Source organism: Rutidosis leptorrhynchoides, chromosome 7, assembly GCF_046630445.1.
Source record: "Rutidosis leptorrhynchoides isolate AG116_Rl617_1_P2 chromosome 7, CSIRO_AGI_Rlap_v1, whole genome shotgun sequence".
In the NCBI taxonomy this organism is placed as follows: Eukaryota; Viridiplantae; Streptophyta; class Magnoliopsida; order Asterales; family Asteraceae; genus Rutidosis; species Rutidosis leptorrhynchoides.
This window is the reverse complement of record NC_092339.1, coordinates 211,961,743-211,976,599: the sequence shown is the minus strand read 5'-3', so window position 1 is coordinate 211,976,599 and position 14,857 is coordinate 211,961,743.

Sequence of the window (14,857 nt, the reverse complement as noted above, 5' to 3'; positions counted from 1 at the left end):
ATATATACGATATATGTATAAACATTATAGGTCGTAAGTATTTATGTCAAATAACGTTATGTATAGTTATCGTTTTGAAAGCTTAAGTTAGTAGTTTCAAAATATACTTATAACTTATTGTTATTAATACAAAATGAGATATTTAAACATCCTTAAATCATGTTAAATATGTATATATACATATATATACACAAACGTATAATTAACATATATTGTATAGTTCGTGATATCATCGGTCAAACTAGACGGTTAAACGTTATGTAAAACTCTTTTCAAAATCATAAATCTCAACAATTTAGATTGCTTATCATGTTGGTAAGTTTTAATTTATGTAAATATTAATCTTATAAGTGTAAAACGATCGGAAAAATCCGGGTCGTTACATGATAAGAAGATGATTTCCGACTATAAACGATAAGCAAAACTTTTGACATGCAGAAACGGTCGAAGTCCAGACTCACTAATGCATCCTAACGACTTATCAGTTAGACACACTAATGCAGACCTGGTTCGCTAAGACCACCGCTCTGATACCAACTGAAAGGACCCGTTCATATACATTATAAACGATTCACAATAGTTGATTACATTGCGAGGTATTTGACCTATATATGATATATTTTACAAACATTGCATTCGTTTTTAAAAGACAATCTTTCTTTACATCAAAAATTGACAGGCATGCATACCATTTCATAATATCCACTATCCAACTATAAATTGATTTAATAATAATCTTTGATGAACTCAATGACTCGAATGCAACGTTCTTCGAAATATGCTATGAAAGACTCCAAGTAATATCTTTAAAATGAGCAAATGCACAGCGGAAGATTTCTTTAACACCTGAGAATAAACATGCTTTAAAGTGTCAACCAAAAGGTTGGTGAGTTCATTAGTTTATCATAATCATTTATTTCCATCATTTTAATAGACCACAAGAATTTCATTTCCAGTTCTCATAAATATACGTCCCATGCATAGAGACAAAAAATAATCATTCATATGGTGAACACCTGGTAACCGACATTAACTAGATACATATAAGAATATCCCCTATCATTCCGGGATCCTACTTCGGACATGATATAATTTCGAAGTACTAAAGCATCCGGTACTTTGGATGGGGTTTGTTAGGCCCAATAGATCTATCTTTAGGATTCGCGTCAATTAGGGTGTATGTTCCCTAATTCTTAGATTACCAGACTTAATAAAAAGGGGCATATTCGATTTCGATAATTCAACCATATAATGTAGTTTCGATTACTTGTGTCTATTTCGAAAAAACATTTATAAAAATTGCGCATGTATTCTCAGCCCAAAAATATAAAGGGTAAAAAGGCAAATGAAACTCACCATACTGTATTTTGTAGTAAAAATACATATAACATCATTGAACAAGTGTAGGGTTGGCCTCAGATTCACGAACCTATATTAATTATATATATTTATATGTCGGTCAAAATTTGTCTAACAATTTAGGCCAAGTCATAGTGTACCACAATCCTAATGCTCGAGTCTGACTCAACAGTATAGTAACATGTTATATTACCCATGCTCAGTTAAAATTCTAGTAAAAGGTGACGTGTGAAACAACGTAACACAAATGGTTTCATAATCATAAAATAGTATTTTAGTATTTAGAGAAAGTCAACACGAAAAAATTAATTGAAAAGTTAACGGGAAAAGTCAAAGTTCAAGGTCAAAAGTCAAAGGTTAAAGTAAAAAGTCAAAGGTTAAAGTAAAAACGAGGTCGCATGCAAAAATACAATAACTTATACAACAAAATGATTTTTCGGTCAAACATGACTAAACGGCCACTTCAGCGATTTTTAGAAAAATTATCGGAACTCCGATTGATAAACGGTCACAGCCTTCAAATTCTCGTTACCTCAAAGATATAACATGATTTTTGGCAAAAGTAAACACACATCAGGCCGACCATGACAACTGATACAAAACTGACATTTTTAATAAAAAAAAGTTTCAACTCTTTTTAGAATTTTAAAATGTGGCCAAACAGTCAACTTTGACGATTTTTAGAAAAATCGTCGAGACTCGAATTGACAAACGGCCAGAGTCGTTTGTTAGACCTTACAACAAAGAATTCAGTGGTATTTTTGTTTTAATCTGAAACAACGCAGATCAGCGAGAATTTCAGTTTCCGTATCGACGTTTCATCAAAATTTACAAAACTTCTTTTATCCATAACTTGACAACCGTTCAACGAAACGAGACGTGCTTTATATGAAAATTCATCTACTCGACGAGTAGAATCCAAATAACCACTTTTTATTACCCAGAAAATTAGTTTACTAATTATCATCAGCAATTTTAATTACGAAATTAATTATACAATTCGTTTATTTCATAACTTTCTAACCGTTCATCGAATCCATTTGATATCTAAATGAAAAGTTCTTAATTTTTCGCTAGCTTTCCAAGGACATGCATATTTTATACCTTATTTCATCCCTAGTATAACAACCTTTAAGATTCAACATAGCTTATCTAAGGGCAATATCAAATATACAAGCATGCACAATCCTATATTCTCGAGCACTAGTCAGGGATACACTATTAGTATGTAAAAATTAAATTATGAGTACTCACGTATCAATATTGAGATTCAATATTGCAGGAAAGATACGTAGACGCAACGGAGACGATAATTACTAGATTGACCTCACGAGCATACCCATGAACCATACCCATCACCTCCATAACTATAACCCATAATTTCTTGAGCCCTATCCTACTCGCAAAAACTCATTTTTGAAATAATTCGCTCATGACCTCGTCGTAGTATTTTATGTATAAATACTAATAATAATATTTCTAATACTAATAATAATAATAATAACAATAATTAATATTAGTAATATTAATAATAATAATAATAATTAAAATTTATATATAGAGAGTGTAGTACGAGAGATAGGTATATGAGAACTAAATCAAACGAAAATGAATTCAATCATTTTAAAGAGATTGAATCCAACCTACCCCACGTATGACCTTCCTTTTCATTTCCATTTTGTAGATAGTCCTTACCGACACTCATTCTCATTAGGTTATAAATAATATTAATTAATATATAATATATTTAATCTTTAGAATTAATTAAATATTATATTATATTTACGTGCGTAGTAAAAATATAATTTTTACAAAAATGACACGGTCGTGATCTCACGACTCATGTACCACTTTCAATTTTTCGTGCGCACTTTCGTACGTTTAGAAAACTAGCCTTTTATGTTACGTGACGTGTACCTTATACAAAAATTTGACTTACATAACAATAAATTATCTTTATAAAAATATAACTTGTAAAGTTGAGCATTGTGGTCATTTCCTTCTATAAATTAAAGTCTCTTTGTTTGTCAAAATATTTTATTTTAAATTAAACATTTAGTGACACGTACCTTTATTAATAACTAGACTTAAATTAATTAAAAAAAATAATCCACTCAAAGTGTAACTTAATCTTTTGAGTGTTTTGGTCATTTACTTTTATAATTCATAATCTTGTTATTTATCAAAGTATATATTTATTAATATTAGTTTAATATCAAAACGTTTTATGACTAATTTAAATTAAAAGTTATAATCTTATACATATTTTTAAAATATTTATCTAATAACATACTAGTTATCCTTTCAAGACTAATTATATAATTTAAGATCCTTTACAAAATCGAAAAATCCTATAACGTTTATGCTTTAAAACTTAATTTGATTTCATTCTTTTATGCGTAAATTTTTAGTTTAATTTCTTTAACTTTCTAAATAATATATCTTAATATAACATATCAAATGGGTTTATCTAGTCAACGAATCTTATCCCAATTATTCCTTCTATATGATAAATCGAGTATTATGAAATTCGATTCTCCACTAACTTTTGTCTAACTTCCAATAAGTGATACTTTGTTCTTACTTGTAAATCACTTTACCATTTATTCCGAATACCGTTAAAAAGTAAGGGTTTCCTAATTCAAAGTGGACCTCATAACAGAGACTCATAATCATAGTTCAATGTATCCGATAATTCAATCATTTGATATTATCTTTTAATCTCATCGATAAACTTACACCGAACAAATATGTTTATGTAACATATTATTCATTCAATACCTTGATAGCATTTCCAAGTTCAAAAAAAATAGATCTCATAGCTTATATTCATATTAACTAATCCGTTCAATGTTTTATTAATATATCTCAATTTAATAAGCACACATGTATATGCATATATATTTATTTACACATAATTGTTCGTGAATCGTTAGGCATGGTCAAAGGGTATTTGATTAAATGAATATAGTTTCAAAACTTTTGGGACTCAACATTACAGATTTTGCTTATCGTGTCGGATATATATAAAGATTAAAGTTTAAATTTGTTCGGAAATTTCCGGGTCATCACAATGATGCTCCTGAACCTCCAGTATCGGCTCTCTGTAAAAAACACATTAAACACAAAATTTGTGCATCCAAATATGCATTAGTGTTAGCAAAATAACAACTTAAAACAATCACTATAACATGTTAAATCAAAAGTAAACTTATACACATTTTCACAATTTTTCACAATTCTACACTTTTCAAATAAGCACATATGAAAATGTATACAAAATTCACAAGCATTTAACTCAAATAACATGTCAAAATATTCATTACTAATAATTAAACAAGTCTCAAATGGCAAATATATCAAATTAATCAAGTTCATGAATTTTGAACTTAAAAAGTCCACTTTAATCTCCAAAAATCATGTTTAGGATCATTGTTTGGATCATTTAACTATCTAAACATGTTACACTACTCAATTTAGCAATAATTCATGACAAAAATTGGCCATAACCTGTTTATATCAAAAAGCCCCAAATTTCTCAAGAACACAAACCCAAGATTTCTAAAAATTTTGAAGTTTTTGGCTTCAAATCATGTTAAATAGCATCAATCTAGGTTATACATGCATAAAATACTAACAATTTAACACTAATTACACTATAAATTAACAAAATTGCATTAGGTAAAAAATTGGTAATTATCACAAAAACTAGGAATTTATAGAGTTTAGGGGTGTAATTTTTACCAATTTACTGAAGAATGAGAATCTAGGCATCATTAGAGCAAGAATTTTGATGAATTACGGTGGAAAAATGGCGAAAATTGGTGAATTTTTGGGTGAGTTTCGTGAATGTATGTGTGTGTTTGTGTTGAGGCAGAACCGAGCTGCTGTTTGTATCAGGCCTGATTTTTGCCTCCATGCGATCGCATGGAGGTATAGTGAAAATACCATGCGATCGCATGGGGGTCCGGGTACAGTGTTTTCAGCTTTTTTTTTTTTTTTTTAAATTAACTTATAAAACAATTAAGTGATTAATTTTAAAATTTTATTTCCCTTTTTCTTAGGACGAGGTCGTTTCGGATCGATGTCCTAGTCCGTCCTTCGACAAAATTTTAAAATTTGTCTTTTTCAAGCGATTGTTTTAAAAGCTTAGATTTTTGGGTTTTTTAATTTTTTTTTTTTTTTGCATACTTTAATTCAATAAGATTAAAAATAATGATAATAAAAGTTCTCGTCCCTCCCTCGGGTAAAGCAATTTCGGTTCAAAGACCTAGTCTTCAACTTACGACGATTTTAAAAATCATATTTTTAACTTAATAAGATAAAGTAAATTTTTGTTTTTAAATTCACACAACTTAAATATAAAATTCAAAATTAATATTAAAAATTCACACCAAACTTAAAATTTGAAATGCATAAAATTAAAAATTCATATTTTAAAAATTAAAAATTCATACCAAACTTATATTAATTTTTCAAATATTTATAATTTTAAATATATTGTTTTTACAAAGTTTTCAATATTAATTTAAGATTTATATATTAATTTTTAAAACATGGTAAAAATAAAATTAAAAATCTTTTTGGCTTTTTATCCCACTTTAATCAATCAAATATTATCAAAAATATACGCCCCTCTTTTCGGTAAAGTAATTTCGGTTCCAAGACCTAATTTAACTCATGACGAATTTTTGAAATATTTTGGGTTGATTGATTAAAGATATTTATACCTTAAGAATAAACGTTAAATTTCGCAGTGATGTAATAAATTTTTTGAATGATATCAATAATTTCGGTCTCCAAACCTAATTTTATTCAATAACAATTTAATACTTTATAGCGAACAAATTAGCGTTTATTATCAAAAGGTTAAAAATAAAAAAAAATAAAATAAAAACTGTACAAACATACCTGTGAAATAGATTTCTTAGTTATATGATCTATCCCATTCATAAGATAGTCGGTTTAATTGGTTTTCCATAGCTACATAGGCGTAACCTCGAGCATTCAGTGTCTTTTCTTCTAAACATATGAACGGTCCGTCTCTGCATAAAGTAACAAATTCGGTGTTTGAATAGGTTTGATTATTTGAACATTTACCTCCATGTGACCATTTTCCGCATTTGTGACATCTTTCTAGGTGTCGTGCTCTTCTTTTTGCTGCGGATTTTGATTTTCCGTTACCAAATTGTAACTTATTATCTTCGCATCTAGATTCTTTTCTAACTCCGTCCATTCTTTCTCTGATTACTGATACTATTTCACTCGGTAGTGTGTCATTATTACGTTTAGTGATCAAAGCGTGTAGCATTAGACCATGGTTTAGTTCACAGGCAGTCTTCATTTCATAAAAAAAATAAAAATTCAGAATGGGGGGAGAAGACTAGTTCTTTAGGGTCTGCTAGGGAAAGACCATTCGGGTTCCATTTTCGAGAACTACACGAAAACAGACAATCTAACTCTAACAGAAATACATATTATCCTTTAAAGATTTGATTCTCCCCACACTTAGTTAGCTGTGGTATCGAAATTGTGATTAACTTCGTTGTCGACTTCCATCGGACTATCTATGTAGTGTTTAACTCTGTGACCATTAACTTTAAATTCAATCCCATTTGAATTTATTAATTCTATCGTTCCGTATGGGAAAACTCTTTTAACTATGAATGGTCCAGACCATCTTGATTTCAATTTTCCAGGAAATAGCTTGAATCGTGAATTGAAAAGAAGAACTCTGTCTCCTTCCTTAAATTCTTTTGAACTTCTGATTCTTTTATCATGCCATTTCTTCGTTCTTTCTTTATAGATTAACGAATTTTCGTATGCTTCATGTCTTAATTCTTCTAATTCGTTTAGTTGACTTAATCGTAGACGTCCGGCTTCATGTAAATCAAGATTACATGTCTTCAAAGCCCAAAATGCTTTGTGTTCAATTTCTACTGGAAGATGACACGCTTTTCCATAAACAAGTCTAAAAGATGTGGTTCCAATTAGAGTTTTGTAGGCTGTTCTAAAAGCCCAGAGTGCATCCTCCAATTTAATGGACCATTCCTTCGGATTTGATCCTACGGTTTTCTCTAGAATACGTTTTAAAGCTCGGTTGGTATTTTCAACTTGTCCACTTGTTTGTGGATGATATGCGGTGGAGATTTTATGAGTTACTCCATATCTTTTAAGAACTTTCTCAAGTTGATTATTACAGAAATGAGTACCCCGATCACTTATTAAAGCTTTCGGTGTTCCAAACCTTGCAAAAAGACGTTTTAAAAAGTTGACTACAACTCGTGCATCGTTAGTTGGGAGAGCTTGTGTTTCCGCTCATTTAGATACATAATCAATGGCTACGAGTATATATAGATTATTATGAGATTTTGGAAGTGGACCCATAAAGTCAATACCCCAAATGTCAAATACTTCACATACTTGGATGACATTTTGTGGCATTTCATCATGTTGACTTATTTTTCTGGCCCTTTGACAAGCATCACAGGATTTGCAAAGAAGGTGTGCGTCTTTGTAAATTGTAGGCCAATAGAATCCAGCATCATAAACTTTTCTTGCTGTTAGTTGAGGCCCATAATGCCCTCCTGTTGGTCCTGTGTGACAATGGTTTAATATTTTACTGGCTTCATTTCCAAATACACATCGGCGTATTATTCCATCGGGACAACTTTTAAACAGATGTGGATCTTCCCAAAAATAGTGTTTTATATCACTGAAGAATTTCTTTCGTCTTTGGTACGATAATCCTTTTTCAAGGAATCCACAAACTAAGTAGTTTGCATAGTCTGCAAACCATGGAATTTCTTTATAATCTATCTTCAATAGATATTCATCAGGAAAGTTGTCTTGTATGGCCGATTCATTTAGAACTTCTAATTCGGGATTTTCAAGACGAGAAAGATGATCAGCGGCGAGATTTTCTGCTCCTCTTTTATCTCGGATTTCAATATCAAACTCTTGTAAGAGTAAGATCCAACGGATTAATCTTGGTTTAGCATCTTATTTCGAAAATAGGTATCTAAGAGCAGAATGGTCGGTATAGACCACCGTTTTTGCTAGGACGAGATATGATCGAAATTTGTCAAAAGCAAAGACAATAGCAAGGAGTTCTTTTTCAGTAGTTGTATAGTTCGTTTGTGCTCCTTGTAACATCTTACTAGCATAATATATAGGTTGAAATCGTTTTTCAATCCTTTGTCCTAAAACGGCTCCCATTGCAAAATCACTTGCATTGCACATTAGTTCAAATGGTAGATTCCAATTTGGTGTTATCATGATCGGCGCATTAGTGAGTTTCTCTTTAAGAATATTAAAAGATTTGATACACTCATCGGAAAAGATGAATGGAGCATCCTTTTCTAGGAGTTTATTCATAGGAGTGGCAATTTTAGAAAAATCTTTTATGAAACGTCGGTAAAAACCGGCATGCCATAGAAAACTCCTAACTCCTCTAACATTGGTGGGATGTGGAAGTTTAGCAATTACATCTACTTTAGCTCTATCCACTTCAATTCCTTCTTTTGAAATTTTATGACCAAGAACGATGCATTCTTTAACCATGAAATGGCATTTCTCCCAATTAAGAACTAGATTTGATTGTTCGCATCTAATAAGCATTCGTTCCAGATTAACTAGACATGTTTCAAATGTATCACCGAAGACTGAAAAGTCATCCATGAAAACTTCCATGCATTCTTCTATCATGTCATGAAAAATCGCCATCATACACCTTTGAAAGGTTGCAGGGGCGTTACAAAGTCCAAATGGCATGCGTTTGTAAGCAAAAGTACCATAAGGGCACGTGAACGTGGTTTTCTCTTGATCTTCGGGTGCTATTGGAATTTGAAAATATCCGGAAAATCCATCTAGAAAACAATAGTAACTATTTCCTGCTAATCTTTCAAACATTTGATCAATGAAAGGTAAGGGAAAGTGATCTTTTCTGGTGGCGTCATTTAATTTTCTATAATCAATACACACACGCCATCCTGTTACAGTCCTAGTAGGAATAAGCTCATTTTTCTCATTTGTAATGACAGTCATGCCACCCTTCTTAGGCACGCATTGAACTGGGCTTAACCATGGACTATCAGAGATTGGATAAATTAAACCTGCATCTAGCAGTTTAATAATCTCTTTCTTAACTACATCTTGCATATTAGGATTTAGTCTTCGTTGGCGTTGCACATACGTTTTATGACCTTCTTCCATAAGGATTTTATGTGTGCAATACGAAGGACTTATTCCTTTAATATCATGAATCTTCCATGCAATGGCTGGTTTATGAGCTTTCAACACAGAAATGAGTTGTGATTTCTCATTTTCAGTAAGAGAAGACGATATTATTACAGGTAATTCAGATTCACCATGTAAATAAGCGTATTCCAAATGGTTTGGAAGTGGCTTTAACTCTAATTTCGGAGGTTCTTCTATCGATGATTTATATCGATATCTGTCTTCTTCTTTTAGCATTTGAATTTCTTCTGTTGTTGGTTCATATCCATTAGCTATAAGTGTAGCTAACATTTCAGCTTCTTCAATTGGTTCATTACTTTCTCCTAAAGAACATTCTCCTGTTCCTTGTAATTCTGGAAATTCTTCTAATAATTCTGCATGTGCATCTATAGTTTGAATATAATAACATGTATCATCTGCAGATTGCGGTTGTTGCATTGCTCTATCAACTGAAAAGGTAACACTCTCATCCTCTATACTTAGGGTCAGTTTCTTACCGAACACGTCTATCATTGCTTTAGCCGTATTTAAGAATGGTCTTCCTAATATGAGAGGAACTTGAGAATCTTCTTCCATGTCCAAAACAACAAAATCTACTGGAAATACTAAAGTACCAACTTTAACTAGCATGTTCTCCATTATCCCTCTAGGATATTTTATTGATCTATCGGCTAGTTGTATGCTTATTCTTGTTGGTTTCAATTCTCCAAGGTCTAGTTTAGCGTATAGTGAATACGGCATTAGATTTATACTAGCACCTAAGTCTGCCAATGCTTCTATTGAACTAAGACTACCTAGAAAACATGGAATTGTGAAACTTCCTGGATCAGATAATTTTTCTGGTATCTTATTCAACAGCACTGCTGAACAATTAGCATTCATAGTAACAGCCGAGAGTTCTTCCATTTTCTTTCTATTTGAGATTAGATCTTTCAAGAATTTAGCATATCTAGGCATTCCTGAAATCACATCAATGAAAGGAAGATTTACATTTATCTGTTTAAACATATCCAAGAATTTGGATTGCTCGACTTCAAGTTTCTCTTTCTTCATTTTACTCGGGTAAGGAAGTGGTGGTTGGTATGGTTTAACATAAGGTTTAGCCTTAACTGTGTTATCTTCATTAACCTTTTCAACTACCGGTTCTTTTTCCTTATCTTGATCAGGTTGTGGTTCTTGTGGAGTAGGAATAGCTTCATCAGAAGTTACAGGTATTTCAGGTGGTTTAAGTGTTGTACCACTTCTTGTGGTAATGGCTTTAGCTGTTTCATTCCGGGGGTTAGCATTTGTATCACTAGGTAGACTTCCCGGTTTTCTTTCACCTATTAACCTTGCTAGGTTACTTACTTCTTGTTTCAGATTTTGAATAGAAGCTTGTTGATTTCTAAATGCTTGAGCATTTTGTTCATTAGTTTGTTTCTGAGATGTGAAAAACTGCGTTTGAGTTTCAACTAGCTGAAGGTATTTCGTATGCCCGAGAGACATATTTAATTAATGTGGCTAATATATTATGATCCAAGTCGGGTCATACCCAATAACAAACTTACCGACACCTTATTCGTCTTTGATTTTAACGATTGGTTCATTGATCAAATACGCGACACTTGAACTTCAAGAAAAATAGTTTTCTGAAATATTACTTGATGTGTATATATATATATAAATTATGGATTAATTTATATATATAACAAGAGTTTAAATTATTTATAGGTAAATAAATTGATTTTGTTATGATACATTTTATAAAGTTTGGTTTTATAAAAATATAAATGTACATAACAAATATATATATGGAAGTATTATAAAAGTTTTATAAAATTTAATCCTCCCATTTTATAAAACTTAATTAATAATACTTGAATGGAAGTGGCATTGGGACTCTTGTACACATGCTAAGATCCCTTTTCTTGGTCAATTACAAGGGCCATACTTCTATAACATGCAAGACTTGAATTATTCCAAGACACTCTTGCACATACACATCAAAAGTAATAAAAAAAACTGCATTCTTCTCCTCCAATTCTGCTGAAAAAAACGTGGGGTATTAGGGAGAAAAAGGGGTTCTTAATTTGGTTTTTGGAAGCTAAATTCAAGTGTCAATAAATCCTAACCAAAGTACAAGGTGTTGGTGATAAGCTTGGGGTATAACAACTTGAGGTTTCATCCATTTGAAGCTCCATTCAACATCATCATCTTCATCACTTTCAACTAGCTTGGAATAGGTATAACATCTTATTCTTGCTTGTAGTTTGTAAGCTTATTTCTCAACTTGATCCTAATTGGGATTTAACTTTAATTGGTTAAAGATTAACATGTTTTAAAATGGTAATTACATGCTTCCGCTTTTAATTGGTTCTTAAATGGTTTTAAGTATCATGAAACATGTTAAATCCCAACAATGGTATCTAGAGCCGAGGTTGTTGAAATATGCTTCGAGATGGTTTTTGAACTCACCATAACTTTGCATTTTATGTACATGCATGATAATAAAATGCAAAAATTAATGGATTTGGGTGGGTTGGTCTTTTGGCCGAATTTATGGGTGTTCCAAAATGGTTTTGGGTTTGCCATTTGGTAAATATTTGGTGATATTTTGATGTTCACAATCATAGCCAAGACCTTGTGGTTGAATGAATGTTTGTTTGGTTGATTTATGATTCATTTGGTATGTATTATCATTCATTCAAAAGGCATGTAATAATTATTCATTTGGTTGTAATATTTATTATTTTGGTTATGTAATTTATTTTATATTTGGTATGTAAAATAGATTAGGTTGTATTTTCATTTTCTAGACAAAATGTATTAGGATATATTTTGTAAAATGATGAAGATGATGAAGACTTGAAGAAGCATTTGGATGCAAGATTAAGTGGGAGGTTAAAACCTCCTACTTTGTGTTATTACCCTTAACCGGTGGCATTTGTTTTCGGCTAAACAAATGTCTACCAAAAATGGCTTGATTGTGAACATATGATTTTGCATGCGTGGTTGTTTTGTATGATTATGTGGATTGTATGTTTGTATGCTACAAGTTAATCACACAAGTTAACAACAAACTAAAATGGCAATTTAAATTGGTTAAAATTGACATTATTAACGACATGCAAAAACGTCAATTTAAATGGTTAAATTAAAAAACGGTTATTAAGGACATGATAAGGATCATAAATATAAAATGGTTTATATTAAGTAATTGGCTTAATTACAAGACATGAAAATGGTTTTTCATAAGTACCATGCACTAAATGCATGTTGGTGTATGGTATAAAAGTTTTCTCAAACTAGAATTAACGAAAACTCAAAATCCCTTACTTACAAGGCAAACAAGTTAAACGCCTTCCTTTTTGTGGAAACACTTAGACGTATTAGGAAACTCTTGATGGGATAAAGGTCACCTAACCGTCATGAGCGAACTAATATGAATAAGGTACACTTCGCATACATTTGGGATAAAGGTCACCTAACCACTTGTATGTTAAGTCTACATGTTTACACAAGTAGGACGACTTGATTTGGGAATCATGAACTTAGGGTCACCGAAGCATGATGAACAAATAGGCGTTGATGGGATAAATATGCCATGCAAAAGGATTGCATGATCCCATAACTTAGAAGTTGCAAAAGGATTGCAATTGTCATAAAATGACTACCTAGCTAAATCAAATAACGGGATAAAGGTCACCTAACCGAAATTTGATTTACCGTTGGATTCTAATATTTAATAAGTCAATTAAAATTTAAAAGGGTATTGAATGTTAAATTAAAATCGATACTTAAACGAACTTTGTTAATTTTGTAGATGGCCGCCAATAACAACAACAACATTCCAAACGCACCACTTAACCTAAACAACCTATCGTTGCGGTCTCTCCTCGAGAAAGACAAACTCAACCATACAAACTTTATGGATTGGTTCCGCAATCTTCGGATTGTCCTCAAACAAGAGGATAAAATGTATGTGCTTGAAGACCCCATTCCCGATCAACCGAATGAGAATGATGTGGAGGCAATGGCCTCTTACGATAAGTATTGCCACGACTCCCTTCAAGTCTCATGCTTAATGCTTGGGACTATGATACCCGAACTCCAAAAGGATTTCGAACATCATAGTGCATACGACATGATAACGCAATTGAAGGAGATGTTCCTCCAACAAGCGCGTGTCGAGCGCTTCGAAACGGTTCGGGCGCTACATGCTTGTCGTATGGATGATACCCAATCGGTTTCATCTTATGTACTTAAGATGAAAAGCCTTATCGATCGTGCTAACCGTCTTAACCTAAACATATCAAATGAGTTAGCCACCGATCTTATCCTTAACTCCCTATCAAAAAGGTTTGATCAATTTGTAATTAATTACAATATGAATGGGATGGATAAGAGCATAGGTGAGCTTCACGGTATGCTTAGAACGGCGGAAACTAGCATGGGTAAAAGGGCTTTACCCGTGTTAGCAATCGATCAAGGTGGGTCAAAAGGTAACACCTCTAAGCCAAAGGTGGCCAAGAGAAAAGGACCCGCCCATCAAGGCAAAGGGAAAGGGAAGATGGTTACCCCAACCATCAACAAGGCTAAGAAGCAAAAGGTAGCCGAGAAGGCAAACCCCAAAGAAGACCCATGTTTCGGTTGCGGTGAGATGGGTCATTGGAAACGAAACTGTCCGGTCTACCTTAAGGAGTTGAAGGACAAGAGGGATGCAGGGCAAACCTCAGGTAATATATATATGGTATATATAGAGCTAAGTATTATTTCTTCTAATACATGGGTATTAGACACTGGATGTGGAACTCATATTTGCAATTCTTTGCAGGGGTTCAAAAGAAGTGATCATAAGGCGGGAACATCAAGTCTCTATATGGGCAATGGTGCAAAGGTGCATGTTAAAGCTCAAGGAGATTTTATTTTGAAGCTTCCAAGTGGATTGGAACTTATTTTAGAAAATGTTTTGTATGCTCCGGATTTGTGTAGAAACATTATTTCTATTTCTCGCTTAAAACAATGTGGTTACGTTGTTAATTTTATTGATGATGATATTCATGTTTCTAAAGATAATGTATTCTATTTCAAGGCTTCGCCTTCAAATGGAATTTATGAATTGGTTCATGATGACACATCATCTAGTAGCTCAATGTACCATACAAGCACCAAGAAACTCAAAAAGGATTTGAGTGATTCCTACTTATGGCATTGTCGCCTTGGTCACATAAACAAGAACCGAATACATACACTTCAAAAGAATGGACTTTTGAAATCAAAT